Source organism: Schistocerca nitens, unplaced genomic scaffold (genome assembly GCF_023898315.1).
Source record: "Schistocerca nitens isolate TAMUIC-IGC-003100 unplaced genomic scaffold, iqSchNite1.1 HiC_scaffold_118, whole genome shotgun sequence".
Lineage (NCBI taxonomy): Eukaryota > Metazoa > Arthropoda > Insecta > Orthoptera > Acrididae > Schistocerca > Schistocerca nitens.
The window spans coordinates 150,811-176,598 of NW_026045660.1; the positions used below are offsets into that span (position 1 = coordinate 150,811).

General features: G+C 54.2%; 58 non-coding genes across 58 annotated transcripts; 46 read left to right on the plus strand and 12 right to left on the minus strand.

The window, feature by feature from the left end:
- The first annotated feature begins 174 nt into the window (after positions 1-174).
- Positions 175-248, plus strand: Trnai-aau (transfer RNA isoleucine (anticodon AAU)). Its single transcript has one exon. It is a non-coding gene; the product is annotated as a tRNA-Ile (tRNA).
- A 598-nt stretch (positions 249-846) lies between these two features.
- Trnag-ucc (transfer RNA glycine (anticodon UCC)) lies at positions 847-918 on the minus strand. The gene has a single exon. It is a non-coding gene; the product is annotated as a tRNA-Gly (tRNA).
- Positions 919-1,265: 347 nt separating this feature from the next.
- On the plus strand, positions 1,266-1,336 carry Trnag-gcc (transfer RNA glycine (anticodon GCC)). The gene has a single exon. It is a non-coding gene; the product is annotated as a tRNA-Gly (tRNA).
- Positions 1,337-1,717: 381 nt separating this feature from the next.
- On the plus strand, positions 1,718-1,790 carry Trnam-cau (transfer RNA methionine (anticodon CAU)). The gene has a single exon. It is a non-coding gene; the product is annotated as a tRNA-Met (tRNA).
- Positions 1,791-2,095: 305 nt separating this feature from the next.
- Trnae-uuc (transfer RNA glutamic acid (anticodon UUC)) lies at positions 2,096-2,167 on the plus strand. The gene has a single exon. It is a non-coding gene; the product is annotated as a tRNA-Glu (tRNA).
- A 198-nt stretch (positions 2,168-2,365) lies between these two features.
- Positions 2,366-2,439, plus strand: Trnai-aau (transfer RNA isoleucine (anticodon AAU)). The gene has a single exon. It is a non-coding gene; the product is annotated as a tRNA-Ile (tRNA).
- A 598-nt stretch (positions 2,440-3,037) lies between these two features.
- Positions 3,038-3,109, minus strand: Trnag-ucc (transfer RNA glycine (anticodon UCC)). Its single transcript has one exon. It is a non-coding gene; the product is annotated as a tRNA-Gly (tRNA).
- Positions 3,110-3,456: 347 nt separating this feature from the next.
- Positions 3,457-3,527, plus strand: Trnag-gcc (transfer RNA glycine (anticodon GCC)). The gene has a single exon. It is a non-coding gene; the product is annotated as a tRNA-Gly (tRNA).
- A 381-nt stretch (positions 3,528-3,908) lies between these two features.
- On the plus strand, positions 3,909-3,981 carry Trnam-cau (transfer RNA methionine (anticodon CAU)). Its single transcript has one exon. It is a non-coding gene; the product is annotated as a tRNA-Met (tRNA).
- Positions 3,982-4,286: 305 nt separating this feature from the next.
- On the plus strand, positions 4,287-4,358 carry Trnae-uuc (transfer RNA glutamic acid (anticodon UUC)). Its single transcript has one exon. It is a non-coding gene; the product is annotated as a tRNA-Glu (tRNA).
- A 198-nt stretch (positions 4,359-4,556) lies between these two features.
- Trnai-aau (transfer RNA isoleucine (anticodon AAU)) lies at positions 4,557-4,630 on the plus strand. The gene has a single exon. It is a non-coding gene; the product is annotated as a tRNA-Ile (tRNA).
- Positions 4,631-5,228: 598 nt separating this feature from the next.
- Trnag-ucc (transfer RNA glycine (anticodon UCC)) lies at positions 5,229-5,300 on the minus strand. The gene has a single exon. It is a non-coding gene; the product is annotated as a tRNA-Gly (tRNA).
- Positions 5,301-5,647: 347 nt separating this feature from the next.
- Trnag-gcc (transfer RNA glycine (anticodon GCC)) lies at positions 5,648-5,718 on the plus strand. Its single transcript has one exon. It is a non-coding gene; the product is annotated as a tRNA-Gly (tRNA).
- A 381-nt stretch (positions 5,719-6,099) lies between these two features.
- Trnam-cau (transfer RNA methionine (anticodon CAU)) lies at positions 6,100-6,172 on the plus strand. The gene has a single exon. It is a non-coding gene; the product is annotated as a tRNA-Met (tRNA).
- Positions 6,173-6,477: 305 nt separating this feature from the next.
- Positions 6,478-6,549, plus strand: Trnae-uuc (transfer RNA glutamic acid (anticodon UUC)). The gene has a single exon. It is a non-coding gene; the product is annotated as a tRNA-Glu (tRNA).
- A 198-nt stretch (positions 6,550-6,747) lies between these two features.
- Trnai-aau (transfer RNA isoleucine (anticodon AAU)) lies at positions 6,748-6,821 on the plus strand. Its single transcript has one exon. It is a non-coding gene; the product is annotated as a tRNA-Ile (tRNA).
- A 598-nt stretch (positions 6,822-7,419) lies between these two features.
- Positions 7,420-7,491, minus strand: Trnag-ucc (transfer RNA glycine (anticodon UCC)). The gene has a single exon. It is a non-coding gene; the product is annotated as a tRNA-Gly (tRNA).
- Positions 7,492-7,838: 347 nt separating this feature from the next.
- Positions 7,839-7,909, plus strand: Trnag-gcc (transfer RNA glycine (anticodon GCC)). Its single transcript has one exon. It is a non-coding gene; the product is annotated as a tRNA-Gly (tRNA).
- A 381-nt stretch (positions 7,910-8,290) lies between these two features.
- Trnam-cau (transfer RNA methionine (anticodon CAU)) lies at positions 8,291-8,363 on the plus strand. Its single transcript has one exon. It is a non-coding gene; the product is annotated as a tRNA-Met (tRNA).
- A 305-nt stretch (positions 8,364-8,668) lies between these two features.
- Trnae-uuc (transfer RNA glutamic acid (anticodon UUC)) lies at positions 8,669-8,740 on the plus strand. The gene has a single exon. It is a non-coding gene; the product is annotated as a tRNA-Glu (tRNA).
- Positions 8,741-8,938: 198 nt separating this feature from the next.
- Trnai-aau (transfer RNA isoleucine (anticodon AAU)) lies at positions 8,939-9,012 on the plus strand. The gene has a single exon. It is a non-coding gene; the product is annotated as a tRNA-Ile (tRNA).
- Positions 9,013-9,610: 598 nt separating this feature from the next.
- Trnag-ucc (transfer RNA glycine (anticodon UCC)) lies at positions 9,611-9,682 on the minus strand. Its single transcript has one exon. It is a non-coding gene; the product is annotated as a tRNA-Gly (tRNA).
- Positions 9,683-10,029: 347 nt separating this feature from the next.
- Positions 10,030-10,100, plus strand: Trnag-gcc (transfer RNA glycine (anticodon GCC)). Its single transcript has one exon. It is a non-coding gene; the product is annotated as a tRNA-Gly (tRNA).
- A 381-nt stretch (positions 10,101-10,481) lies between these two features.
- Positions 10,482-10,554, plus strand: Trnam-cau (transfer RNA methionine (anticodon CAU)). The gene has a single exon. It is a non-coding gene; the product is annotated as a tRNA-Met (tRNA).
- A 305-nt stretch (positions 10,555-10,859) lies between these two features.
- On the plus strand, positions 10,860-10,931 carry Trnae-uuc (transfer RNA glutamic acid (anticodon UUC)). The gene has a single exon. It is a non-coding gene; the product is annotated as a tRNA-Glu (tRNA).
- Positions 10,932-11,129: 198 nt separating this feature from the next.
- Positions 11,130-11,203, plus strand: Trnai-aau (transfer RNA isoleucine (anticodon AAU)). The gene has a single exon. It is a non-coding gene; the product is annotated as a tRNA-Ile (tRNA).
- A 598-nt stretch (positions 11,204-11,801) lies between these two features.
- Positions 11,802-11,873, minus strand: Trnag-ucc (transfer RNA glycine (anticodon UCC)). The gene has a single exon. It is a non-coding gene; the product is annotated as a tRNA-Gly (tRNA).
- Positions 11,874-12,220: 347 nt separating this feature from the next.
- On the plus strand, positions 12,221-12,291 carry Trnag-gcc (transfer RNA glycine (anticodon GCC)). The gene has a single exon. It is a non-coding gene; the product is annotated as a tRNA-Gly (tRNA).
- Positions 12,292-12,672: 381 nt separating this feature from the next.
- Trnam-cau (transfer RNA methionine (anticodon CAU)) lies at positions 12,673-12,745 on the plus strand. Its single transcript has one exon. It is a non-coding gene; the product is annotated as a tRNA-Met (tRNA).
- A 305-nt stretch (positions 12,746-13,050) lies between these two features.
- On the plus strand, positions 13,051-13,122 carry Trnae-uuc (transfer RNA glutamic acid (anticodon UUC)). The gene has a single exon. It is a non-coding gene; the product is annotated as a tRNA-Glu (tRNA).
- A 198-nt stretch (positions 13,123-13,320) lies between these two features.
- Positions 13,321-13,394, plus strand: Trnai-aau (transfer RNA isoleucine (anticodon AAU)). Its single transcript has one exon. It is a non-coding gene; the product is annotated as a tRNA-Ile (tRNA).
- Positions 13,395-13,992: 598 nt separating this feature from the next.
- Trnag-ucc (transfer RNA glycine (anticodon UCC)) lies at positions 13,993-14,064 on the minus strand. The gene has a single exon. It is a non-coding gene; the product is annotated as a tRNA-Gly (tRNA).
- Positions 14,065-14,411: 347 nt separating this feature from the next.
- On the plus strand, positions 14,412-14,482 carry Trnag-gcc (transfer RNA glycine (anticodon GCC)). Its single transcript has one exon. It is a non-coding gene; the product is annotated as a tRNA-Gly (tRNA).
- A 381-nt stretch (positions 14,483-14,863) lies between these two features.
- Trnam-cau (transfer RNA methionine (anticodon CAU)) lies at positions 14,864-14,936 on the plus strand. Its single transcript has one exon. It is a non-coding gene; the product is annotated as a tRNA-Met (tRNA).
- Positions 14,937-15,241: 305 nt separating this feature from the next.
- Trnae-uuc (transfer RNA glutamic acid (anticodon UUC)) lies at positions 15,242-15,313 on the plus strand. The gene has a single exon. It is a non-coding gene; the product is annotated as a tRNA-Glu (tRNA).
- A 198-nt stretch (positions 15,314-15,511) lies between these two features.
- Positions 15,512-15,585, plus strand: Trnai-aau (transfer RNA isoleucine (anticodon AAU)). The gene has a single exon. It is a non-coding gene; the product is annotated as a tRNA-Ile (tRNA).
- Positions 15,586-16,183: 598 nt separating this feature from the next.
- Trnag-ucc (transfer RNA glycine (anticodon UCC)) lies at positions 16,184-16,255 on the minus strand. The gene has a single exon. It is a non-coding gene; the product is annotated as a tRNA-Gly (tRNA).
- Positions 16,256-16,602: 347 nt separating this feature from the next.
- On the plus strand, positions 16,603-16,673 carry Trnag-gcc (transfer RNA glycine (anticodon GCC)). Its single transcript has one exon. It is a non-coding gene; the product is annotated as a tRNA-Gly (tRNA).
- A 381-nt stretch (positions 16,674-17,054) lies between these two features.
- Positions 17,055-17,127, plus strand: Trnam-cau (transfer RNA methionine (anticodon CAU)). Its single transcript has one exon. It is a non-coding gene; the product is annotated as a tRNA-Met (tRNA).
- Positions 17,128-17,432: 305 nt separating this feature from the next.
- On the plus strand, positions 17,433-17,504 carry Trnae-uuc (transfer RNA glutamic acid (anticodon UUC)). Its single transcript has one exon. It is a non-coding gene; the product is annotated as a tRNA-Glu (tRNA).
- Positions 17,505-17,702: 198 nt separating this feature from the next.
- Trnai-aau (transfer RNA isoleucine (anticodon AAU)) lies at positions 17,703-17,776 on the plus strand. The gene has a single exon. It is a non-coding gene; the product is annotated as a tRNA-Ile (tRNA).
- A 598-nt stretch (positions 17,777-18,374) lies between these two features.
- Trnag-ucc (transfer RNA glycine (anticodon UCC)) lies at positions 18,375-18,446 on the minus strand. The gene has a single exon. It is a non-coding gene; the product is annotated as a tRNA-Gly (tRNA).
- Positions 18,447-18,793: 347 nt separating this feature from the next.
- Positions 18,794-18,864, plus strand: Trnag-gcc (transfer RNA glycine (anticodon GCC)). Its single transcript has one exon. It is a non-coding gene; the product is annotated as a tRNA-Gly (tRNA).
- A 381-nt stretch (positions 18,865-19,245) lies between these two features.
- Positions 19,246-19,318, plus strand: Trnam-cau (transfer RNA methionine (anticodon CAU)). The gene has a single exon. It is a non-coding gene; the product is annotated as a tRNA-Met (tRNA).
- Positions 19,319-19,623: 305 nt separating this feature from the next.
- On the plus strand, positions 19,624-19,695 carry Trnae-uuc (transfer RNA glutamic acid (anticodon UUC)). Its single transcript has one exon. It is a non-coding gene; the product is annotated as a tRNA-Glu (tRNA).
- Positions 19,696-19,893: 198 nt separating this feature from the next.
- On the plus strand, positions 19,894-19,967 carry Trnai-aau (transfer RNA isoleucine (anticodon AAU)). The gene has a single exon. It is a non-coding gene; the product is annotated as a tRNA-Ile (tRNA).
- Positions 19,968-20,565: 598 nt separating this feature from the next.
- Trnag-ucc (transfer RNA glycine (anticodon UCC)) lies at positions 20,566-20,637 on the minus strand. Its single transcript has one exon. It is a non-coding gene; the product is annotated as a tRNA-Gly (tRNA).
- A 347-nt stretch (positions 20,638-20,984) lies between these two features.
- Trnag-gcc (transfer RNA glycine (anticodon GCC)) lies at positions 20,985-21,055 on the plus strand. Its single transcript has one exon. It is a non-coding gene; the product is annotated as a tRNA-Gly (tRNA).
- Positions 21,056-21,436: 381 nt separating this feature from the next.
- Positions 21,437-21,509, plus strand: Trnam-cau (transfer RNA methionine (anticodon CAU)). The gene has a single exon. It is a non-coding gene; the product is annotated as a tRNA-Met (tRNA).
- Positions 21,510-21,814: 305 nt separating this feature from the next.
- Positions 21,815-21,886, plus strand: Trnae-uuc (transfer RNA glutamic acid (anticodon UUC)). The gene has a single exon. It is a non-coding gene; the product is annotated as a tRNA-Glu (tRNA).
- A 198-nt stretch (positions 21,887-22,084) lies between these two features.
- On the plus strand, positions 22,085-22,158 carry Trnai-aau (transfer RNA isoleucine (anticodon AAU)). Its single transcript has one exon. It is a non-coding gene; the product is annotated as a tRNA-Ile (tRNA).
- A 598-nt stretch (positions 22,159-22,756) lies between these two features.
- Trnag-ucc (transfer RNA glycine (anticodon UCC)) lies at positions 22,757-22,828 on the minus strand. The gene has a single exon. It is a non-coding gene; the product is annotated as a tRNA-Gly (tRNA).
- A 347-nt stretch (positions 22,829-23,175) lies between these two features.
- Positions 23,176-23,246, plus strand: Trnag-gcc (transfer RNA glycine (anticodon GCC)). Its single transcript has one exon. It is a non-coding gene; the product is annotated as a tRNA-Gly (tRNA).
- A 381-nt stretch (positions 23,247-23,627) lies between these two features.
- Positions 23,628-23,700, plus strand: Trnam-cau (transfer RNA methionine (anticodon CAU)). The gene has a single exon. It is a non-coding gene; the product is annotated as a tRNA-Met (tRNA).
- A 305-nt stretch (positions 23,701-24,005) lies between these two features.
- Trnae-uuc (transfer RNA glutamic acid (anticodon UUC)) lies at positions 24,006-24,077 on the plus strand. Its single transcript has one exon. It is a non-coding gene; the product is annotated as a tRNA-Glu (tRNA).
- Positions 24,078-24,275: 198 nt separating this feature from the next.
- On the plus strand, positions 24,276-24,349 carry Trnai-aau (transfer RNA isoleucine (anticodon AAU)). The gene has a single exon. It is a non-coding gene; the product is annotated as a tRNA-Ile (tRNA).
- A 598-nt stretch (positions 24,350-24,947) lies between these two features.
- Positions 24,948-25,019, minus strand: Trnag-ucc (transfer RNA glycine (anticodon UCC)). Its single transcript has one exon. It is a non-coding gene; the product is annotated as a tRNA-Gly (tRNA).
- Positions 25,020-25,366: 347 nt separating this feature from the next.
- Trnag-gcc (transfer RNA glycine (anticodon GCC)) lies at positions 25,367-25,437 on the plus strand. Its single transcript has one exon. It is a non-coding gene; the product is annotated as a tRNA-Gly (tRNA).
- The last annotated feature ends 351 nt before the right edge of the window (positions 25,438-25,788 follow it).

The following is a 25,788-nucleotide window of genomic DNA, read 5'->3' on the forward strand; positions in this document are numbered from 1 at the left end:
GACAAGTTTGAGCTGACCGAGCTGCCGTTTCCCGTCCTGCTCGCAATATAGCTACTGTTTCGTGACCGTCAGCAGAATATAGACGAGGGAAGCAGACGTCCGACGACCATAGAAATGGTGTACGGCTTCATGCCATACGTTTCCAGCGCAGGGCTGAGCAACTGCATCTGCCGAGGCCCGTTAGCTCAGTTGGTTAGAGCGTCGTGCTAATAACGCGAAGGTCGTGGGTTCGATCCCCCCACGGGCCACTAGTCTTTTACTACTACGAAAAGGCAGCGCCGATTTCAGCAGGCGAGTGTGATGACCAAAAGATCATCACCCTGCGTGGAAGTTGACAGAGGATCCGAACCCGACTTGTCGGGAAGCGCTACAGCATTCACTCGGCAATGGCCATAATATGTTGAATACACTGGTTCTCAACCGATAAAGACAAGATGAAAGAAAATGTCCGATTGCCGATTTGTAACAACTTTGGCCCTTGTCAGTACTTGGGCGGGTGAGCGCATGGGGACACAGGGTACCGTTGGCAGTTTTACTTCCTGTTTTTTCTTTCTCCTTTGTTTTTGGAGCTACAACCCGATTCGGTCATGGACACGCCACCGTGAAAGGAAGGGGGAGTGCTGTGTGCCCATCGCCTCGCCTCTCCTTACCTCTCTCAGTCGTTTCTCGTGCTTGTCGTTTTGATATAGGCCGATTTGAGAGCGTCAGCTCTCGCGTCAGCTGAGCAAAGTCGAGACAAGTCGAGACACACTATAGGCTGGTCTGCAGCGAGTAAGAAGGGGGAAAAAAAACATTAATTTAAGGGCACGTGGCGAAAGTACTCATACGCGAAATTAAAAAGCCTGTTGCGGTGGCCGGGAATCGAACCCGGATCAACTGCTTGGAAGGCAACTATGCTGACCATTACACCACCACCGCACAAGGAAGCGCCCCGACGCCGCGCTGTGTCGGCTTCCCGCCTGTCGGCAGCGGCCGAAGGTGATCGTACCTGGCAGGCGCATTTCGAGGTAGGCTAGGGGAGAACATCCAGCCGCATTCGGACGGCGTATCCGCGCACATTTCGCATCCTTTGGCAAGAGTCGGTGCCGGCACCGGCGACGCAAGAGTACGCAGAGGACCGCGTTCTGGCGGCATATTTAAGCAGTGCAGTGCAGGATTCAGCGCCTGCAGCATCTTCTCGACAGAATGCTACGGCGCTTGACGGCAGTCCCACTTTCCCTTGAGACATCTGCTCGGCAAGCAGCGTGAAGTTACTACTGGCCCGAGCATCGGTGGTTCAGTGGTAGAATGCTCGCCTGCCACGCGGGCGGCCCGGGTTCGATTCCCGGCCGATGCATCGTTTTGCTGTTCCCGCGATAATGCTGCCGTGCTGCTTGCGCTCTTGAGATGCACGATCCACAAGAATGTATAGCTGGATTCCCTTGAGAAGAACCGAGAACGCAGCACTCGCGGGTCCCCACTAGGACGCTCGCATCATGTTCTACAGACTAGCGTCGGCCTGGCCTCACAGTTTGCTATGTCCAGGTGCCTCCGAGGCACTGAACGTTAACGACAAGGAGTGCTGCCTATCGTTTGCAAAAGCTGCAGCAACACCGCAATCAACTGGGCCGGCAATGCACGTCTAGCAACAGAACACGTTATCCAGGAAGTACAGTGTCTTTACGTCTAACATTGGGTATGGTACTTACCCAGTTTCCAGGAAAAACGGTTCGCCCGTGCCTCGGTAGCGCAGTAGGCAGCGCGTAAGTCTCATAATCTTAAGGTCGTGAGTTCGATCCTCACCCGGGGCATTTAATTTTCTGTGACTGATGGTGATGCTGTTGCTAGGGCACCAACTTATTTCTTGTTTGTTATCCACAACGGTTTCAACGCTTCAGCGGGAAAATGTTTACTCCCTGTTACTGCTACTTACAGCTTCCCTTTCCCTCTTCTCCCAGCACAGCATGAAGCCAAAAGCATTGCTCTGAGACGTTTGAGGTGCGCGCCTTGCCAGTGAGTAAGCGCAAAGACGCTCGCAAAGAGAGAAGGGCGCCGACGCGGGACACGACACGAAATGCGACAAGCGACCGTCCGAACCGGCGAAGACACCCCCACATCCGGTGTGGTCTAGTAGCTAGGATACCTGGCTTTCACCCAGGAGGCCCGGGTTCGATTCCCGGTACCGGAACGGAATTTTTTCCACACGAACTGTGACAAGTTTGAGCTGACCGAGCTGCCGTTTCCCGTCCTGCTCGCAATATAGCTACTGTTTCGTGACCGTCAGCAGAATATAGACGAGGGAAGCAGACGTCCGACGACCATAGAAATGGTGTACGGCTTCATGCCATACGTTTCCAGCGCAGGGCTGAGCAACTGCATCTGCCGAGGCCCGTTAGCTCAGTTGGTTAGAGCGTCGTGCTAATAACGCGAAGGTCGTGGGTTCGATCCCCCCACGGGCCACTAGTCTTTTACTACTACGAAAAGGCAGCGCCGATTTCAGCAGGCGAGTGTGATGACCAAAAGATCATCACCCTGCGTGGAAGTTGACAGAGGATCCGAACCCGACTTGTCGGGAAGCGCTACAGCATTCACTCGGCAATGGCCATAATATGTTGAATACACTGGTTCTCAACCGATAAAGACAAGATGAAAGAAAATGTCCGATTGCCGATTTGTAACAACTTTGGCCCTTGTCAGTACTTGGGCGGGTGAGCGCATGGGGACACAGGGTACCGTTGGCAGTTTTACTTCCTGTTTTTTCTTTCTCCTTTGTTTTTGGAGCTACAACCCGATTCGGTCATGGACACGCCACCGTGAAAGGAAGGGGGAGTGCTGTGTGCCCATCGCCTCGCCTCTCCTTACCTCTCTCAGTCGTTTCTCGTGCTTGTCGTTTTGATATAGGCCGATTTGAGAGCGTCAGCTCTCGCGTCAGCTGAGCAAAGTCGAGACAAGTCGAGACACACTATAGGCTGGTCTGCAGCGAGTAAGAAGGGGGAAAAAAAACATTAATTTAAGGGCACGTGGCGAAAGTACTCATACGCGAAATTAAAAAGCCTGTTGCGGTGGCCGGGAATCGAACCCGGATCAACTGCTTGGAAGGCAACTATGCTGACCATTACACCACCACCGCACAAGGAAGCGCCCCGACGCCGCGCTGTGTCGGCTTCCCGCCTGTCGGCAGCGGCCGAAGGTGATCGTACCTGGCAGGCGCATTTCGAGGTAGGCTAGGGGAGAACATCCAGCCGCATTCGGACGGCGTATCCGCGCACATTTCGCATCCTTTGGCAAGAGTCGGTGCCGGCACCGGCGACGCAAGAGTACGCAGAGGACCGCGTTCTGGCGGCATATTTAAGCAGTGCAGTGCAGGATTCAGCGCCTGCAGCATCTTCTCGACAGAATGCTACGGCGCTTGACGGCAGTCCCACTTTCCCTTGAGACATCTGCTCGGCAAGCAGCGTGAAGTTACTACTGGCCCGAGCATCGGTGGTTCAGTGGTAGAATGCTCGCCTGCCACGCGGGCGGCCCGGGTTCGATTCCCGGCCGATGCATCGTTTTGCTGTTCCCGCGATAATGCTGCCGTGCTGCTTGCGCTCTTGAGATGCACGATCCACAAGAATGTATAGCTGGATTCCCTTGAGAAGAACCGAGAACGCAGCACTCGCGGGTCCCCACTAGGACGCTCGCATCATGTTCTACAGACTAGCGTCGGCCTGGCCTCACAGTTTGCTATGTCCAGGTGCCTCCGAGGCACTGAACGTTAACGACAAGGAGTGCTGCCTATCGTTTGCAAAAGCTGCAGCAACACCGCAATCAACTGGGCCGGCAATGCACGTCTAGCAACAGAACACGTTATCCAGGAAGTACAGTGTCTTTACGTCTAACATTGGGTATGGTACTTACCCAGTTTCCAGGAAAAACGGTTCGCCCGTGCCTCGGTAGCGCAGTAGGCAGCGCGTAAGTCTCATAATCTTAAGGTCGTGAGTTCGATCCTCACCCGGGGCATTTAATTTTCTGTGACTGATGGTGATGCTGTTGCTAGGGCACCAACTTATTTCTTGTTTGTTATCCACAACGGTTTCAACGCTTCAGCGGGAAAATGTTTACTCCCTGTTACTGCTACTTACAGCTTCCCTTTCCCTCTTCTCCCAGCACAGCATGAAGCCAAAAGCATTGCTCTGAGACGTTTGAGGTGCGCGCCTTGCCAGTGAGTAAGCGCAAAGACGCTCGCAAAGAGAGAAGGGCGCCGACGCGGGACACGACACGAAATGCGACAAGCGACCGTCCGAACCGGCGAAGACACCCCCACATCCGGTGTGGTCTAGTAGCTAGGATACCTGGCTTTCACCCAGGAGGCCCGGGTTCGATTCCCGGTACCGGAACGGAATTTTTTCCACACGAACTGTGACAAGTTTGAGCTGACCGAGCTGCCGTTTCCCGTCCTGCTCGCAATATAGCTACTGTTTCGTGACCGTCAGCAGAATATAGACGAGGGAAGCAGACGTCCGACGACCATAGAAATGGTGTACGGCTTCATGCCATACGTTTCCAGCGCAGGGCTGAGCAACTGCATCTGCCGAGGCCCGTTAGCTCAGTTGGTTAGAGCGTCGTGCTAATAACGCGAAGGTCGTGGGTTCGATCCCCCCACGGGCCACTAGTCTTTTACTACTACGAAAAGGCAGCGCCGATTTCAGCAGGCGAGTGTGATGACCAAAAGATCATCACCCTGCGTGGAAGTTGACAGAGGATCCGAACCCGACTTGTCGGGAAGCGCTACAGCATTCACTCGGCAATGGCCATAATATGTTGAATACACTGGTTCTCAACCGATAAAGACAAGATGAAAGAAAATGTCCGATTGCCGATTTGTAACAACTTTGGCCCTTGTCAGTACTTGGGCGGGTGAGCGCATGGGGACACAGGGTACCGTTGGCAGTTTTACTTCCTGTTTTTTCTTTCTCCTTTGTTTTTGGAGCTACAACCCGATTCGGTCATGGACACGCCACCGTGAAAGGAAGGGGGAGTGCTGTGTGCCCATCGCCTCGCCTCTCCTTACCTCTCTCAGTCGTTTCTCGTGCTTGTCGTTTTGATATAGGCCGATTTGAGAGCGTCAGCTCTCGCGTCAGCTGAGCAAAGTCGAGACAAGTCGAGACACACTATAGGCTGGTCTGCAGCGAGTAAGAAGGGGGAAAAAAAACATTAATTTAAGGGCACGTGGCGAAAGTACTCATACGCGAAATTAAAAAGCCTGTTGCGGTGGCCGGGAATCGAACCCGGATCAACTGCTTGGAAGGCAACTATGCTGACCATTACACCACCACCGCACAAGGAAGCGCCCCGACGCCGCGCTGTGTCGGCTTCCCGCCTGTCGGCAGCGGCCGAAGGTGATCGTACCTGGCAGGCGCATTTCGAGGTAGGCTAGGGGAGAACATCCAGCCGCATTCGGACGGCGTATCCGCGCACATTTCGCATCCTTTGGCAAGAGTCGGTGCCGGCACCGGCGACGCAAGAGTACGCAGAGGACCGCGTTCTGGCGGCATATTTAAGCAGTGCAGTGCAGGATTCAGCGCCTGCAGCATCTTCTCGACAGAATGCTACGGCGCTTGACGGCAGTCCCACTTTCCCTTGAGACATCTGCTCGGCAAGCAGCGTGAAGTTACTACTGGCCCGAGCATCGGTGGTTCAGTGGTAGAATGCTCGCCTGCCACGCGGGCGGCCCGGGTTCGATTCCCGGCCGATGCATCGTTTTGCTGTTCCCGCGATAATGCTGCCGTGCTGCTTGCGCTCTTGAGATGCACGATCCACAAGAATGTATAGCTGGATTCCCTTGAGAAGAACCGAGAACGCAGCACTCGCGGGTCCCCACTAGGACGCTCGCATCATGTTCTACAGACTAGCGTCGGCCTGGCCTCACAGTTTGCTATGTCCAGGTGCCTCCGAGGCACTGAACGTTAACGACAAGGAGTGCTGCCTATCGTTTGCAAAAGCTGCAGCAACACCGCAATCAACTGGGCCGGCAATGCACGTCTAGCAACAGAACACGTTATCCAGGAAGTACAGTGTCTTTACGTCTAACATTGGGTATGGTACTTACCCAGTTTCCAGGAAAAACGGTTCGCCCGTGCCTCGGTAGCGCAGTAGGCAGCGCGTAAGTCTCATAATCTTAAGGTCGTGAGTTCGATCCTCACCCGGGGCATTTAATTTTCTGTGACTGATGGTGATGCTGTTGCTAGGGCACCAACTTATTTCTTGTTTGTTATCCACAACGGTTTCAACGCTTCAGCGGGAAAATGTTTACTCCCTGTTACTGCTACTTACAGCTTCCCTTTCCCTCTTCTCCCAGCACAGCATGAAGCCAAAAGCATTGCTCTGAGACGTTTGAGGTGCGCGCCTTGCCAGTGAGTAAGCGCAAAGACGCTCGCAAAGAGAGAAGGGCGCCGACGCGGGACACGACACGAAATGCGACAAGCGACCGTCCGAACCGGCGAAGACACCCCCACATCCGGTGTGGTCTAGTAGCTAGGATACCTGGCTTTCACCCAGGAAGCCCGGGTTCGATTCCCGGTACCGGAACGGAATTTTTTCCACACGAACTGTGACAAGTTTGAGCTGACCGAGCTGCCGTTTCCCGTCCTGCTCGCAATATAGCTACTGTTTCGTGACCGTCAGCAGAATATAGACGAGGGAAGCAGACGTCCGACGACCATAGAAATGGTGTACGGCTTCATGCCATACGTTTCCAGCGCAGGGCTGAGCAACTGCATCTGCCGAGGCCCGTTAGCTCAGTTGGTTAGAGCGTCGTGCTAATAACGCGAAGGTCGTGGGTTCGATCCCCCCACGGGCCACTAGTCTTTTACTACTACGAAAAGGCAGCGCCGATTTCAGCAGGCGAGTGTGATGACCAAAAGATCATCACCCTGCGTGGAAGTTGACAGAGGATCCGAACCCGACTTGTCGGGAAGCGCTACAGCATTCACTCGGCAATGGCCATAATATGTTGAATACACTGGTTCTCAACCGATAAAGACAAGATGAAAGAAAATGTCCGATTGCCGATTTGTAACAACTTTGGCCCTTGTCAGTACTTGGGCGGGTGAGCGCATGGGGACACAGGGTACCGTTGGCAGTTTTACTTCCTGTTTTTTCTTTCTCCTTTGTTTTTGGAGCTACAACCCGATTCGGTCATGGACACGCCACCGTGAAAGGAAGGGGGAGTGCTGTGTGCCCATCGCCTCGCCTCTCCTTACCTCTCTCAGTCGTTTCTCGTGCTTGTCGTTTTGATATAGGCCGATTTGAGAGCGTCAGCTCTCGCGTCAGCTGAGCAAAGTCGAGACAAGTCGAGACACACTATAGGCTGGTCTGCAGCGAGTAAGAAGGGGGAAAAAAAACATTAATTTAAGGGCACGTGGCGAAAGTACTCATACGCGAAATTAAAAAGCCTGTTGCGGTGGCCGGGAATCGAACCCGGATCAACTGCTTGGAAGGCAACTATGCTGATCATTACACCACCACCGCACAAGGAAGCGCCCCGACGCCGCGCTGTGTCGGCTTCCCGCCTGTCGGCAGCGGCCGAAGGTGATCGTACCTGGCAGGCGCATTTCGAGGTAGGCTAGGGGAGAACATCCAGCCGCATTCGGACGGCGTATCCGCGCACATTTCGCATCCTTTGGCAAGAGTCGGTGCCGGCACCGGCGACGCAAGAGTACGCAGAGGACCGCGTTCTGGCGGCATATTTAAGCAGTGCAGTGCAGGATTCAGCGCCTGCAGCATCTTCTCGACAGAATGCTACGGCGCTTGACGGCAGTCCCACTTTCCCTTGAGACATCTGCTCGGCAAGCAGCGTGAAGTTACTACTGGCCCGAGCATCGGTGGTTCAGTGGTAGAATGCTCGCCTGCCACGCGGGCGGCCCGGGTTCGATTCCCGGCCGATGCATCGTTTTGCTGTTCCCGCGATAATGCTGCCGTGCTGCTTGCGCTCTTGAGATGCACGATCCACAAGAATGTATAGCTGGATTCCCTTGAGAAGAACCGAGAACGCAGCACTCGCGGGTCCCCACTAGGACGCTCGCATCATGTTCTACAGACTAGCGTCGGCCTGGCCTCACAATTTGCTATGTCCAGGTGCCTCCGAGGCACTGAACGTTAACGACAAGGAGTGCTGCCTATCGTTTGCAAAAGCTGCAGCAACACCGCAATCAACTGGGCCGGCAATGCACGTCTAGCAACAGAACACGTTATCCAGGAAGTACAGTGTCTTTACGTCTAACATTGGGTATGGTACTTACCCAGTTTCCAGGAAAAACGGTTCGCCCGTGCCTCGGTAGCGCAGTAGGCAGCGCGTAAGTCTCATAATCTTAAGGTCGTGAGTTCGATCCTCACCCGGGGCATTTAATTTTCTGTGACTGATGGTGATGCTGTTGCTAGGGCACCAACTTATTTCTTGTTTGTTATCCACAACGGTTTCAACGCTTCAGCGGGAAAATGTTTACTCCCTGTTACTGCTACTTACAGCTTCCCTTTCCCTCTTCTCCCAGCACAGCATGAAGCCAAAAGCATTGCTCTGAGACGTTTGAGGTGCGCGCCTTGCCAGTGAGTAAGCGCAAAGACGCTCGCAAAGAGAGAAGGGCGCCGACGCGGGACACGACACGAAATGCGACAAGCGACCGTCCGAACCGGCGAAGACACCCCCACATCCGGTGTGGTCTAGTAGCTAGGATACCTGGCTTTCACCCAGGAGGCCCGGGTTCGATTCCCGGTACCGGAACGGAATTTTTTCCACACGAACTGTGACAAGTTTGAGCTGACCGAGCTGCCGTTTCCCGTCCTGCTCGCAATATAGCTACTGTTTCGTGACCGTCAGCAGAATATAGACGAGGGAAGCAGACGTCCGACGACCATAGAAATGGTGTACGGCTTCATGCCATACGTTTCCAGCGCAGGGCTGAGCAACTGCATCTGCCGAGGCCCGTTAGCTCAGTTGGTTAGAGCGTCGTGCTAATAACGCGAAGGTCGTGGGTTCGATCCCCCCACGGGCCACTAGTCTTTTACTACTACGAAAAGGCAGCGCCGATTTCAGCAGGCGAGTGTGATGACCAAAAGATCATCACCCTGCGTGGAAGTTGACAGAGGATCCGAACCCGACTTGTCGGGAAGCGCTACAGCATTCACTCGGCAATGGCCATAATATGTTGAATACACTGGTTCTCAACCGATAAAGACAAGATGAAAGAAAATGTCCGATTGCCGATTTGTAACAACTTTGGCCCTTGTCAGTACTTGGGCGGGTGAGCGCATGGGGACACAGGGTACCGTTGGCAGTTTTACTTCCTGTTTTTTCTTTCTCCTTTGTTTTTGGAGCTACAACCCGATTCGGTCATGGACACGCCACCGTGAAAGGAAGGGGGAGTGCTGTGTGCCCATCGCCTCGCCTCTCCTTACCTCTCTCAGTCGTTTCTCGTGCTTGTCGTTTTGATATAGGCCGATTTGAGAGCGTCAGCTCTCGCGTCAGCTGAGCAAAGTCGAGACAAGTCGAGACACACTATAGGCTGGTCTGCAGCGAGTAAGAAGGGGGAAAAAAAACATTAATTTAAGGGCACGTGGCGAAAGTACTCATACGCGAAATTAAAAAGCCTGTTGCGGTGGCCGGGAATCGAACCCGGATCAACTGCTTGGAAGGCAACTATGCTGATCATTACACCACCACCGCACAAGGAAGCGCCCCGACGCCGCGCTGTGTCGGCTTCCCGCCTGTCGGCAGCGGCCGAAGGTGATCGTACCTGGCAGGCGCATTTCGAGGTAGGCTAGGGGAGAACATCCAGCCGCATTCGGACGGCGTATCCGCGCACATTTCGCATCCTTTGGCAAGAGTCGGTGCCGGCACCGGCGACGCAAGAGTACGCAGAGGACCGCGTTCTGGCGGCATATTTAAGCAGTGCAGTGCAGGATTCAGCGCCTGCAGCATCTTCTCGACAGAATGCTACGGCGCTTGACGGCAGTCCCACTTTCCCTTGAGACATCTGCTCGGCAAGCAGCGTGAAGTTACTACTGGCCCGAGCATCGGTGGTTCAGTGGTAGAATGCTCGCCTGCCACGCGGGCGGCCCGGGTTCGATTCCCGGCCGATGCATCGTTTTGCTGTTCCCGCGATAATGCTGCCGTGCTGCTTGCGCTCTTGAGATGCACGATCCACAAGAATGTATAGCTGGATTCCCTTGAGAAGAACCGAGAACGCAGCACTCGCGGGTCCCCACTAGGACGCTCGCATCATGTTCTACAGACTAGCGTCGGCCTGGCCTCACAATTTGCTATGTCCAGGTGCCTCCGAGGCACTGAACGTTAACGACAAGGAGTGCTGCCTATCGTTTGCAAAAGCTGCAGCAACACCGCAATCAACTGGGCCGGCAATGCACGTCTAGCAACAGAACACGTTATCCAGGAAGTACAGTGTCTTTACGTCTAACATTGGGTATGGTACTTACCCAGTTTCCAGGAAAAACGGTTCGCCCGTGCCTCGGTAGCGCAGTAGGCAGCGCGTAAGTCTCATAATCTTAAGGTCGTGAGTTCGATCCTCACCCGGGGCATTTAATTTTCTGTGACTGATGGTGATGCTGTTGCTAGGGCACCAACTTATTTCTTGTTTGTTATCCACAACGGTTTCAACGCTTCAGCGGGAAAATGTTTACTCCCTGTTACTGCTACTTACAGCTTCCCTTTCCCTCTTCTCCCAGCACAGCATGAAGCCAAAAGCATTGCTCTGAGACGTTTGAGGTGCGCGCCTTGCCAGTGAGTAAGCGCAAAGACGCTCGCAAAGAGAGAAGGGCGCCGACGCGGGACACGACACGAAATGCGACAAGCGACCGTCCGAACCGGCGAAGACACCCCCACATCCGGTGTGGTCTAGTAGCTAGGATACCTGGCTTTCACCCAGGAGGCCCGGGTTCGATTCCCGGTACCGGAACGGAATTTTTTCCACACGAACTGTGACAAGTTTGAGCTGACCGAGCTGCCGTTTCCCGTCCTGCTCGCAATATAGCTACTGTTTCGTGACCGTCAGCAGAATATAGACGAGGGAAGCAGACGTCCGACGACCATAGAAATGGTGTACGGCTTCATGCCATACGTTTCCAGCGCAGGGCTGAGCAACTGCATCTGCCGAGGCCCGTTAGCTCAGTTGGTTAGAGCGTCGTGCTAATAACGCGAAGGTCGTGGGTTCGATCCCCCCACGGGCCACTAGTCTTTTACTACTACGAAAAGGCAGCGCCGATTTCAGCAGGCGAGTGTGATGACCAAAAGATCATCACCCTGCGTGGAAGTTGACAGAGGATCCGAACCCGACTTGTCGGGAAGCGCTACAGCATTCACTCGGCAATGGCCATAATATGTTGAATACACTGGTTCTCAACCGATAAAGACAAGATGAAAGAAAATGTCCGATTGCCGATTTGTAACAACTTTGGCCCTTGTCAGTACTTGGGCGGGTGAGCGCATGGGGACACAGGGTACCGTTGGCAGTTTTACTTCCTGTTTTTTCTTTCTCCTTTGTTTTTGGAGCTACAACCCGATTCGGTCATGGACACGCCACCGTGAAAGGAAGGGGGAGTGCTGTGTGCCCATCGCCTCGCCTCTCCTTACCTCTCTCAGTCGTTTCTCGTGCTTGTCGTTTTGATATAGGCCGATTTGAGAGCGTCAGCTCTCGCGTCAGCTGAGCAAAGTCGAGACAAGTCGAGACACACTATAGGCTGGTCTGCAGCGAGTAAGAAGGGGGAAAAAAAACATTAATTTAAGGGCACGTGGCGAAAGTACTCATACGCGAAATTAAAAAGCCTGTTGCGGTGGCCGGGAATCGAACCCGGATCAACTGCTTGGAAGGCAACTATGCTGATCATTACACCACCACCGCACAAGGAAGCGCCCCGACGCCGCGCTGTGTCGGCTTCCCGCCTGTCGGCAGCGGCCGAAGGTGATCGTACCTGGCAGGCGCATTTCGAGGTAGGCTAGGGGAGAACATCCAGCCGCATTCGGACGGCGTATCCGCGCACATTTCGCATCCTTTGGCAAGAGTCGGTGCCGGCACCGGCGACGCAAGAGTACGCAGAGGACCGCGTTCTGGCGGCATATTTAAGCAGTGCAGTGCAGGATTCAGCGCCTGCAGCATCTTCTCGACAGAATGCTACGGCGCTTGACGGCAGTCCCACTTTCCCTTGAGACATCTGCTCGGCAAGCAGCGTGAAGTTACTACTGGCCCGAGCATCGGTGGTTCAGTGGTAGAATGCTCGCCTGCCACGCGGGCGGCCCGGGTTCGATTCCCGGCCGATGCATCGTTTTGCTGTTCCCGCGATAATGCTGCCGTGCTGCTTGCGCTCTTGAGATGCACGATCCACAAGAATGTATAGCTGGATTCCCTTGAGAAGAACCGAGAACGCAGCACTCGCGGGTCCCCACTAGGACGCTCGCATCATGTTCTACAGACTAGCGTCGGCCTGGCCTCACAATTTGCTATGTCCAGGTGCCTCCGAGGCACTGAACGTTAACGACAAGGAGTGCTGCCTATCGTTTGCAAAAGCTGCAGCAACACCGCAATCAACTGGGCCGGCAATGCACGTCTAGCAACAGAACACGTTATCCAGGAAGTACAGTGTCTTTACGTCTAACATTGGGTATGGTACTTACCCAGTTTCCAGGAAAAACGGTTCGCCCGTGCCTCGGTAGCGCAGTAGGCAGCGCGTAAGTCTCATAATCTTAAGGTCGTGAGTTCGATCCTCACCCGGGGCATTTAATTTTCTGTGACTGATGGTGATGCTGTTGCTAGGGCACCAACTTATTTCTTGTTTGTTATCCACAACGGTTTCAACGCTTCAGCGGGAAAATGTTTACTCCCTGTTACTGCTACTTACAGCTTCCCTTTCCCTCTTCTCCCAGCACAGCATGAAGCCAAAAGCATTGCTCTGAGACGTTTGAGGTGCGCGCCTTGCCAGTGAGTAAGCGCAAAGACGCTCGCAAAGAGAGAAGGGCGCCGACGCGGGACACGACACGAAATGCGACAAGCGACCGTCCGAACCGGCGAAGACACCCCCACATCCGGTGTGGTCTAGTAGCTAGGATACCTGGCTTTCACCCAGGAGGCCCGGGTTCGATTCCCGGTACCGGAACGGAATTTTTTCCACACGAACTGTGACAAGTTTGAGCTGACCGAGCTGCCGTTTCCCGTCCTGCTCGCAATATAGCTACTGTTTCGTGACCGTCAGCAGAATATAGACGAGGGAAGCAGACGTCCGACGACCATAGAAATGGTGTACGGCTTCATGCCATACGTTTCCAGCGCAGGGCTGAGCAACTGCATCTGCCGAGGCCCGTTAGCTCAGTTGGTTAGAGCGTCGTGCTAATAACGCGAAGGTCGTGGGTTCGATCCCCCCACGGGCCACTAGTCTTTTACTACTACGAAAAGGCAGCGCCGATTTCAGCAGGCGAGTGTGATGACCAAAAGATCATCACCCTGCGTGGAAGTTGACAGAGGATCCGAACCCGACTTGTCGGGAAGCGCTACAGCATTCACTCGGCAATGGCCATAATATGTTGAATACACTGGTTCTCAACCGATAAAGACAAGATGAAAGAAAATGTCCGATTGCCGATTTGTAACAACTTTGGCCCTTGTCAGTACTTGGGCGGGTGAGCGCATGGGGACACAGGGTACCGTTGGCAGTTTTACTTCCTGTTTTTTCTTTCTCCTTTGTTTTTGGAGCTACAACCCGATTCGGTCATGGACACGCCACCGTGAAAGGAAGGGGGAGTGCTGTGTGCCCATCGCCTCGCCTCTCCTTACCTCTCTCAGTCGTTTCTCGTGCTTGTCGTTTTGATATAGGCCGATTTGAGAGCGTCAGCTCTCGCGTCAGCTGAGCAAAGTCGAGACAAGTCGAGACACACTATAGGCTGGTCTGCAGCGAGTAAGAAGGGGGAAAAAAAACATTAATTTAAGGGCACGTGGCGAAAGTACTCATACGCGAAATTAAAAAGCCTGTTGCGGTGGCCGGGAATCGAACCCGGATCAACTGCTTGGAAGGCAACTATGCTGACCATTACACCACCACCGCACAAGGAAGCGCCCCGACGCCGCGCTGTGTCGGCTTCCCGCCTGTCGGCAGCGGCCGAAGGTGATCGTACCTGGCAGGCGCATTTCGAGGTAGGCTAGGGGAGAACATCCAGCCGCATTCGGACGGCGTATCCGCGCACATTTCGCATCCTTTGGCAAGAGTCGGTGCCGGCACCGGCGACGCAAGAGTACGCAGAGGACCGCGTTCTGGCGGCATATTTAAGCAGTGCAGTGCAGGATTCAGCGCCTGCAGCATCTTCTCGACAGAATGCTACGGCGCTTGACGGCAGTCCCACTTTCCCTTGAGACATCTGCTCGGCAAGCAGCGTGAAGTTACTACTGGCCCGAGCATCGGTGGTTCAGTGGTAGAATGCTCGCCTGCCACGCGGGCGGCCCGGGTTCGATTCCCGGCCGATGCATCGTTTTGCTGTTCCCGCGATAATGCTGCCGTGCTGCTTGCGCTCTTGAGATGCACGATCCACAAGAATGTATAGCTGGATTCCCTTGAGAAGAACCGAGAACGCAGCACTCGCGGGTCCCCACTAGGACGCTCGCATCATGTTCTACAGACTAGCGTCGGCCTGGCCTCACAGTTTGCTATGTCCAGGTGCCTCCGAGGCACTGAACGTTAACGACAAGGAGTGCTGCCTATCGTTTGCAAAAGCTGCAGCAACACCGCAATCAACTGGGCCGGCAATGCACGTCTAGCAACAGAACACGTTATCCAGGAAGTACAGTGTCTTTACGTCTAACATTGGGTATGGTACTTACCCAGTTTCCAGGAAAAACGGTTCGCCCGTGCCTCGGTAGCGCAGTAGGCAGCGCGTAAGTCTCATAATCTTAAGGTCGTGAGTTCGATCCTCACCCGGGGCATTTAATTTTCTGTGACTGATGGTGATGCTGTTGCTAGGGCACCAACTTATTTCTTGTTTGTTATCCACAACGGTTTCAACGCTTCAGCGGGAAAATGTTTACTCCCTGTTACTGCTACTTACAGCTTCCCTTTCCCTCTTCTCCCAGCACAGCATGAAGCCAAAAGCATTGCTCTGAGACGTTTGAGGTGCGCGCCTTGCCAGTGAGTAAGCGCAAAGACGCTCGCAAAGAGAGAAGGGCGCCGACGCGGGACACGACACGAAATGCGACAAGCGACCGTCCGAACCGGCGAAGACACCCCCACATCCGGTGTGGTCTAGTAGCTAGGATACCTGGCTTTCACCCAGGAGGCCCGGGTTCGATTCCCGGTACCGGAACGGAATTTTTTCCACACGAACTGTGACAAGTTTGAGCTGACCGAGCTGCCGTTTCCCGTCCTGCTCGCAATATAGCTACTGTTTCGTGACCGTCAGCAGAATATAGACGAGGGAAGCAGACGTCCGACGACCATAGAAATGGTGTACGGCTTCATGCCATACGTTTCCAGCGCAGGGCTGAGCAACTGCATCTGCCGAGGCCCGTTAGCTCAGTTGGTTAGAGCGTCGTGCTAATAACGCGAAGGTCGTGGGTTCGATCCCCCCACGGGCCACTAGTCTTTTACTACTACGAAAAGGCAGCGCCGATTTCAGCAGGCGAGTGTGATGACCAAAAGATCATCACCCTGCGTGGAAGTTGACAGAGGATCCGAACCCGACTTGTCGGGAAGCGCTACAGCATTCACTCGGCAATGGCCATAATATGTTGAATACACTGGTTCTCAACCGATAAAGACAAGATGAAAGAAAATGTCCGATTGCCGATTTGTAACAACTTTGGCCCTTGTCAGTACTTGGGCGGGTGAGCGCATGGGGACACAGGGTACCGTTGGCAGTTTTACTTCCTGTTTTTTCTTTCTCCTTTGTTTTTGGAGCTACAACCCGATTCGGTCATGGACACGCCACCGTGAAAGGAAGGGGGAGTGCTGTGTGCCCATCGCCTCGCCTCTCCTTACCTCTCTCAGTCGTTTCTCGTGCTTGTCGTTTTGATATAGGCCGATTTGAGAGCGTCAGCTCTCGCGTCAGCTGAGCAAAGTCGAGACAAGTCGAGACACACTATAGGCTGGTCTGCAGCGAGTAAGAAGGGGGAAAAAAAACATTAATTTAAGGGCACGTGGCGAAAGTACTCATACGCGAAATTAAAAAGCCTGTTGCGGTGGCCGGGAATCGAACCCGGATCAACTGCTTGGAAGGCAACTATGCTGACCATTACACCACCACCGCACAAGGAAGCGCCCCGACGCCGCGCTGTGTCGGCTTCCCGCCTGTCGGCAGCGGCCGAAGGTGATCGTACCTGGCAGGCGCATTTCGAGGTAGGCTAGGGGAGAACATCCAGCCGCATTCGGACGGCGTATCCGCGCACATTTCGCATCCTTTGGCAAGAGTCGGTGCCGGCACCGGCGACGCAAGAGTACGCAGAGGACCGCGTTCTGGCGGCATATTTAAGCAGTGCAGTGCAGGATTCAGCGCCTGCAGCATCTTCTCGACAGAATGCTACGGCGCTTGACGGCAGTCCCACTTTCCCTTGAGACATCTGCTCGGCAAGCAGCGTGAAGTTACTACTGGCCCGAGCATCGGTGGTTCAGTGGTAGAATGCTCGCCTGCCACGCGGGCGGCCCGGGTTCGATTCCCGGCCGATGCATCGTTTTGCTGTTCCCGCGATAATGCTGCCGTGCTGCTTGCGCTCTTGAGATGCACGATCCACAAGAATGTATAGCTGGATTCCCTTGAGAAGAACCGAGAACGCAGCACTCGCGGGTCCCCACTAGGACGCTCGCATCATGTTCTACAGACTAGCGTCGGCCTGGCCTCACAATTTGCTATGTCCAGGTGCCTCCGAGGCACTGAACGTTAACGACAAGGAGTGCTGCCTATCGTTTGCAAAAGCTGCAGCAACACCGCAATCAACTGGGCCGGCAATGCACGTCTAGCAACAGAACACGTTATCCAGGAAGTACAGTGTCTTTACGTCTAACATTGGGTATGGTACTTACCCAGTTTCCAGGAAAAACGGTTCGCCCGTGCCTCGGTAGCGCAGTAGGCAGCGCGTAAGTCTCATAATCTTAAGGTCGTGAGTTCGATCCTCACCCGGGGCATTTAATTTTCTGTGACTGATGGTGATGCTGTTGCTAGGGCACCAACTTATTTCTTGTTTGTTATCCACAACGGTTTCAACGCTTCAGCGGGAAAATGTTTACTCCCTGTTACTGCTACTTACAGCTTCCCTTTCCCTCTTCTCCCAGCACAGCATGAAGCCAAAAGCATTGCTCTGAGACGTTTGAGGTGCGCGCCTTGCCAGTGAGTAAGCGCAAAGACGCTCGCAAAGAGAGAAGGGCGCCGACGCGGGACACGACACGAAATGCGACAAGCGACCGTCCGAACCGGCGAAGACACCCCCACATCCGGTGTGGTCTAGTAGCTAGGATACCTGGCTTTCACCCAGGAGGCCCGGGTTCGATTCCCGGTACCGGAACGGAATTTTTTCCACACGAACTGTGACAAGTTTGAGCTGACCGAGCTGCCGTTTCCCGTCCTGCTCGCAATATAGCTACTGTTTCGTGACCGTCAGCAGAATATAGACGAGGGAAGCAGACGTCCGACGACCATAGAAATGGTGTACGGCTTCATGCCATACGTTTCCAGCGCAGGGCTGAGCAACTGCATCTGCCGAGGCCCGTTAGCTCAGTTGGTTAGAGCGTCGTGCTAATAACGCGAAGGTCGTGGGTTCGATCCCCCCACGGGCCACTAGTCTTTTACTACTACGAAAAGGCAGCGCCGATTTCAGCAGGCGAGTGTGATGACCAAAAGATCATCACCCTGCGTGGAAGTTGACAGAGGATCCGAACCCGACTTGTCGGGAAGCGCTACAGCATTCACTCGGCAATGGCCATAATATGTTGAATACACTGGTTCTCAACCGATAAAGACAAGATGAAAGAAAATGTCCGATTGCCGATTTGTAACAACTTTGGCCCTTGTCAGTACTTGGGCGGGTGAGCGCATGGGGACACAGGGTACCGTTGGCAGTTTTACTTCCTGTTTTTTCTTTCTCCTTTGTTTTTGGAGCTACAACCCGATTCGGTCATGGACACGCCACCGTGAAAGGAAGGGGGAGTGCTGTGTGCCCATCGCCTCGCCTCTCCTTACCTCTCTCAGTCGTTTCTCGTGCTTGTCGTTTTGATATAGGCCGATTTGAGAGCGTCAGCTCTCGCGTCAGCTGAGCAAAGTCGAGACAAGTCGAGACACACTATAGGCTGGTCTGCAGCGAGTAAGAAGGGGGAAAAAAAACATTAATTTAAGGGCACGTGGCGAAAGTACTCATACGCGAAATTAAAAAGCCTGTTGCGGTGGCCGGGAATCGAACCCGGATCAACTGCTTGGAAGGCAACTATGCTGACCATTACACCACCACCGCACAAGGAAGCGCCCCGACGCCGCGCTGTGTCGGCTTCCCGCCTGTCGGCAGCGGCCGAAGGTGATCGTACCTGGCAGGCGCATTTCGAGGTAGGCTAGGGGAGAACATCCAGCCGCATTCGGACGGCGTATCCGCGCACATTTCGCATCCTTTGGCAAGAGTCGGTGCCGGCACCGGCGACGCAAGAGTACGCAGAGGACCGCGTTCTGGCGGCATATTTAAGCAGTGCAGTGCAGGATTCAGCGCCTGCAGCATCTTCTCGACAGAATGCTACGGCGCTTGACGGCAGTCCCACTTTCCCTTGAGACATCTGCTCGGCAAGCAGCGTGAAGTTACTACTGGCCCGAGCATCGGTGGTTCAGTGGTAGAATGCTCGCCTGCCACGCGGGCGGCCCGGGTTCGATTCCCGGCCGATGCATCGTTTTGCTGTTCCCGCGATAATGCTGCCGTGCTGCTTGCGCTCTTGAGATGCACGATCCACAAGAATGTATAGCTGGATTCCCTTGAGAAGAACCGAGAACGCAGCACTCGCGGGTCCCCACTAGGACGCTCGCATCATGTTCTACAGACTAGCGTCGGCCTGGCCTCACAGTTTGCTATGTCCAGGTGCCTCCGAGGCACTGAACGTTAACGACAAGGAGTGCTGCCTATCGTTTGCAAAAGCTGCAGCAACACCGCAATCAACTGGGCCGGCAATGCACGTCTAGCAACAGAACACGTTATCCAGGAAGTACAGTGTCTTTACGTCTAACATTGGGTATGGTACTTACCCAGTTTCCAGGAAAAACGGTTCGCCCGTGCCTCGGTAGCGCAGTAGGCAGCGCGTAAGTCTCATAATCTTAAGGTCGTGAGTTCGATCCTCACCCGGGGCATTTAATTTTCTGTGACTGATGGTGATGCTGTTGCTAGGGCACCAACTTATTTCTTGTTTGTTATCCACAACGGTTTCAACGCTTCAGCGGGAAAATGTTTACTCCCTGTTACTGCTACTTACAGCTTCCCTTTCCCTCTTCTCCCAGCACAGCATGAAGCCAAAAGCATTGCTCTGAGACGTTTGAGGTGCGCGCCTTGCCAGTGAGTAAGCGCAAAGACGCTCGCAAAGAGAGAAGGGCGCCGACGCGGGACACGACACGAAATGCGACAAGCGACCGTCCGAACCGGCGAAGACACCCCCACATCCGGTGTGGTCTAGTAGCTAGGATACCTGGCTTTCACCCAGGAGGCCCGGGTTCGATTCCCGGTACCGGAACGGAATTTTTTCCACACGAACTGTGACAAGTTTGAGCTGACCGAGCTGCCGTTTCCCGTCCTGCTCGCAATATAGCTACTGTTTCGTGACCGTCAGCAGAATATAGACGAGGGAAGCAGACGTCCGACGACCATAGAAATGGTGTACGGCTTCATGCCATACGTTTCCAGCGCAGGGCTGAGCAACTGCATCTGCCGAGGCCCGTTAGCTCAGTTGGTTAGAGCGTCGTGCTAATAACGCGAAGGTCGTGGGTTCGATCCCCCCACGGGCCACTAGTCTTTTACTACTACGAAAAGGCAGCGCCGATTTCAGCAGGCGAGTGTGATGACCAAAAGATCATCACCCTGCGTGGAAGTTGACAGAGGATCCGAACCCGACTTGTCGGGAAGCGCTACAGCATTCACTCGGCAATGGCCATAATATGTTGAATACACTGGTTCTCAACCGATAAAGACAAGATGAAAGAAAATGTCCGATTGCCGATTTGTAACAACTTTGGCCCTTGTCAGTACTTGGGCGGGTGAGCGCATGGGGACACAGGGTACCGTTGGCAGTTTTACTTCCTGTTTTTTCTTTCTCCTTTGTTTTTGGAGCTACAACCCGATTCGGTCATGGACACGCCACCGTGAAAGGAAGGGGGAGTGCTGTGTGCCCATCGCCTCGCCTCTCCTTACCTCTCTCAGTCGTTTCTCGTGCTTGTCGTTTTGATATAGGCCGATTTGAGAGCGTCAGCTCTCGCGTCAGCTGAGCAAAGTCGAGACAAGTCGAGACACACTATAGGCTGGTCTGCAGCGAGTAAGAAGGGGGAAAAAAAACATTAATTTAAGGGCACGTGGCGAAAGTACTCATACGCGAAATTAAAAAGCCTGTTGCGGTGGCCGGGAATCGAACCCGGATCAACTGCTTGGAAGGCAACTATGCTGATCATTACACCACCACCGCACAAGGAAGCGCCCCGACGCCGCGCTGTGTCGGCTTCCCGCCTGTCGGCAGCGGCCGAAGGTGATCGTACCTGGCAGGCGCATTTCGAGGTAGGCTAGGGGAGAACATCCAGCCGCATTCGGACGGCGTATCCGCGCACATTTCGCATCCTTTGGCAAGAGTCGGTGCCGGCACCGGCGACGCAAGAGTACGCAGAGGACCGCGTTCTGGCGGCATATTTAAGCAGTGCAGTGCAGGATTCAGCGCCTGCAGCATCTTCTCGACAGAATGCTACGGCGCTTGACGGCAGTCCCACTTTCCCTTGAGACATCTGCTCGGCAAGCAGCGTGAAGTTACTACTGGCCCGAGCATCGGTGGTTCAGTGGTAGAATGCTCGCCTGCCACGCGGGCGGCCCGGGTTCGATTCCCGGCCGATGCATCGTTTTGCTGTTCCCGCGATAATGCTGCCGTGCTGCTTGCGCTCTTGAGATGCACGATCCACAAGAATGTATAGCTGGATTCCCTTGAGAAGAACCGAGAACGCAGCACTCGCGGGTCCCCACTAGGACGCTCGCATCATGTTCTACAGACTAGCGTCGGCCTGGCCTCACAATTTGCTATGTCCAGGTGCCTCCGAGGCACTGAACGTTAACGACAAGGAGTGCTGCCTATCGTTTGCAAAAGCTGCAGCAACACCGCAATCAACTGGGCCGGCAATGCACGTCTAGCAACAGAACACGTTATCCAGGAAGTACAGTGTCTTTACGTCTAACATTGGGTATGGTACTTACCCAGTTTCCAGGAAAAACGGTTCGCCCGTGCCTCGGTAGCGCAGTAGGCAGCGCGTAAGTCTCATAATCTTAAGGTCGTGAGTTCGATCCTCACCCGGGGCATTTAATTTTCTGTGACTGATGGTGATGCTGTTGCTAGGGCACCAACTTATTTCTTGTTTGTTATCCACAACGGTTTCAACGCTTCAGCGGGAAAATGTTTACTCCCTGTTACTGCTACTTACAGCTTCCCTTTCCCTCTTCTCCCAGCACAGCATGAAGCCAAAAGCATTGCTCTGAGACGTTTGAGGTGCGCGCCTTGCCAGTGAGTAAGCGCAAAGACGCTCGCAAAGAGAGAAGGGCGCCGACGCGGGACACGACACGAAATGCGACAAGCGACCGTCCGAACCGGCGAAGACACCCCCACATCCGGTGTGGTCTAGTAGCTAGGATACCTGGCTTTCACCCAGGAGGCCCGGGTTCGATTCCCGGTACCGGAACGGAATTTTTTCCACACGAACTGTGACAAGTTTGAGCTGACCGAGCTGCCGTTTCCCGTCCTGCTCGCAATATAGCTACTGTTTCGTGACCGTCAGCAGAATATAGACGAGGGAAGCAGACGTCCGACGACCATAGAAATGGTGTACGGCTTCATGCCATACGTTTCCAGCGCAGGGCTGAGCAACTGCATCTGCCGAGGCCCGTTAGCTCAGTTGGTTAGAGCGTCGTGCTAATAACGCGAAGGTCGTGGGTTCGATCCCCCCACGGGCCACTAGTCTTTTACTACTACGAAAAGGCAGCGCCGATTTCAGCAGGCGAGTGTGATGACCAAAAGATCATCACCCTGCGTGGAAGTTGACAGAGGATCCGAACCCGACTTGTCGGGAAGCGCTACAGCATTCACTCGGCAATGGCCATAATATGTTGAATACACTGGTTCTCAACCGATAAAGACAAGATGAAAGAAAATGTCCGATTGCCGATTTGTAACAACTTTGGCCCTTGTCAGTACTTGGGCGGGTGAGCGCATGGGGACACAGGGTACCGTTGGCAGTTTTACTTCCTGTTTTTTCTTTCTCCTTTGTTTTTGGAGCTACAACCCGATTCGGTCATGGACACGCCACCGTGAAAGGAAGGGGGAGTGCTGTGTGCCCATCGCCTCGCCTCTCCTTACCTCTCTCAGTCGTTTCTCGTGCTTGTCGTTTTGATATAGGCCGATTTGAGAGCGTCAGCTCTCGCGTCAGCTGAGCAAAGTCGAGACAAGTCGAGACACACTATAGGCTGGTCTGCAGCGAGTAAGAAGGGGGAAAAAAAACATTAATTTAAGGGCACGTGGCGAAAGTACTCATACGCGAAATTAAAAAGCCTGTTGCGGTGGCCGGGAATCGAACCCGGATCAACTGCTTGGAAGGCAACTATGCTGACCATTACACCACCACCGCACAAGGAAGCGCCCCGACGCCGCGCTGTGTCGGCTTCCCGCCTGTCGGCAGCGGCCGAAGGTGATCGTACCTGGCAGGCGCATTTCGAGGTAGGCTAGGGGAGAACATCCAGCCGCATTCGGACGGCGTATCCGCGCACATTTCGCATCCTTTGGCAAGAGTCGGTGCCGGCACCGGCGACGCAAGAGTACGCAGAGGACCGCGTTCTGGCGGCATATTTAAGCAGTGCAGTGCAGGATTCAGCGCCTGCAGCATCTTCTCGACAGAATGCTACGGCGCTTGACGGCAGTCCCACTTTCCCTTGAGACATCTGCTCGGCAAGCAGCGTGAAGTTACTACTGGCCCGAGCATCGGTGGTTCAGTGGTAGAATGCTCGCCTGCCACGCGGGCGGCCCGGGTTCGATTCCCGGCCGATGCATCGTTTTGCTGTTCCCGCGATAATGCTGCCGTGCTGCTTGCGCTCTTGAGATGCACGATCCACAAGAATGTATAGCTGGATTCCCTTGAGAAGAACCGAGAACGCAGCACTCGCGGGTCCCCACTAGGACGCTCGCATCATGTTCTACAGACTAGCGTCGGCCTGGCCTCACAATTTGCTATGTCCAGGTGCCTCCGAGGCACTGAACGTTAACGACAAGGAGTGCTGCCTATCGTTTGCAAAAGCTGCAGCAACACCGCAATCAACTGGGCCGGCAATGCACGTCTAGCAACAGAACACGTTATCCAGGAAGTACAGTGTCTTTACGTCTAACATTGGGTATGGTACTTACCCAGTTTCCAGGAAAAACGGTTCGCCCGTGCCTCGGTAGCGCAGTAGGCAGCGCGTAAGTCTCATAATCTTAAGGTCGTGAGTTCGATCCTCACCCGGGGCATTTAATTTTCTGTGACTGATGGTGATGCTGTTGCTAGGGCACCAACTTATTTCTTGTTTGTTATCCACAACGGTTTCAACGCTTCAGCGGGAAAATGTTTACTCCCTGTTACTGCTACTTACAGCTTCCCTTTCCCTCTTCTCCCAGCACAGCATGAAGCCAAAAGCATTGCTCTGAGACGTTTGAGGTGCGCGCCTTGCCAGTGAGTAAGCGCAAAGACGCTCGCAAAGAGAGAAGGGCGCCGACGCGGGACACGACACGAAATGCGACAAGCGACCGTCCGAACCGGCGAAGACACCCCCACATCCGGTGTGGTCTAGTAGCTAGGATACCTGGCTTTCACCCAGGAGGCCCGGGTTCGATTCCCGGTACCGGAACGGAATTTTTTCCACACGAACTGTGACAAGTTTGAGCTGACCGAGCTGCCGTTTCCCGTCCTGCTCGCAATATAGCTACTGTTTCGTGACCGTCAGCAGAATATAGACGAGGGAAGCAGACGTCCGACGACCATAGAAATGGTGTACGGCTTCATGCCATACGTTTCCAGCGCAGGGCTGAGCAACTGCATCTGCCGAGGCCCGTTAGCTCAGTTGGTTAGAGCGTCGTGCTAATAACGCGAAGGTCGTGGGTTCGATCCCCCCACGGGCCACTAGTCTTTTACTACTACGAAAAGGCAGCGCCGATTTCAGCAGGCGAGTGTGATGACCAAAAGATCATCACCCTGCGTGGAAGTTGACAGAGGATCCGAACCCGACTTGTCGGGAAGCGCTACAGCATTCACTCGGCAATGGCCATAATATGTTGAATACACTGGTTCTCAACCGATAAAGACAAGATGAAAGAAAATGTCCGATTGCCGATTTGTAACAACTTTGGCCCTTGTCAGTACTTGGGCGGGTGAGCGCATGGGGACACAGGGTACCGTTGGCAGTTTTACTTCCTGTTTTTTCTTTCTCCTTTGTTTTTGGAGCTACAACCCGATTCGGTCATGGACACGCCACCGTGAAAGGAAGGGGGAGTGCTGTGTGCCCATCGCCTCGCCTCTCCTTACCTCTCTCAGTCGTTTCTCGTGCTTGTCGTTTTGATATAGGCCGATTTGAGAGCGTCAGCTCTCGCGTCAGCTGAGCAAAGTCGAGACAAGTCGAGACACACTATAGGCTGGTCTGCAGCGAGTAAGAAGGGGGAAAAAAAACATTAATTTAAGGGCACGTGGCGAAAGTACTCATACGCGAAATTAAAAAGCCTGTTGCGGTGGCCGGGAATCGAACCCGGATCAACTGCTTGGAAGGCAACTATGCTGACCATTACACCACCACCGCACAAGGAAGCGCCCCGACGCCGCGCTGTGTCGGCTTCCCGCCTGTCGGCAGCGGCCGAAGGTGATCGTACCTGGCAGGCGCATTTCGAGGTAGGCTAGGGGAGAACATCCAGCCGCATTCGGACGGCGTATCCGCGCACATTTCGCATCCTTTGGCAAGAGTCGGTGCCGGCACCGGCGACGCAAGAGTACGCAGAGGACCGCGTTCTGGCGGCATATTTAAGCAGTGCAGTGCAGGATTCAGCGCCTGCAGCATCTTCTCGACAGAATGCTACGGCGCTTGACGGCAGTCCCACTTTCCCTTGAGACATCTGCTCGGCAAGCAGCGTGAAGTTACTACTGGCCCGAGCATCGGTGGTTCAGTGGTAGAATGCTCGCCTGCCACGCGGGCGGCCCGGGTTCGATTCCCGGCCGATGCATCGTTTTGCTGTTCCCGCGATAATGCTGCCGTGCTGCTTGCGCTCTTGAGATGCACGATCCACAAGAATGTATAGCTGGATTCCCTTGAGAAGAACCGAGAACGCAGCACTCGCGGGTCCCCACTAGGACGCTCGCATCATGTTCTACAGACTAGCGTCGGCCTGGCCTCACAATTTGCTATGTCCAGGTGCCTCCGAGGCACTGAACGTTAACGACAAGGAGTGCTGCCTATCGTTTGCAAAAGCTGCAGCAACACCGCAATCAACTGGGCCGGCAATGCACGTCTAGCAACAGAACACGTTATCCAGGAAGTACAGTGTCTTTACGTCTAACATTGGGTATGGTACTTA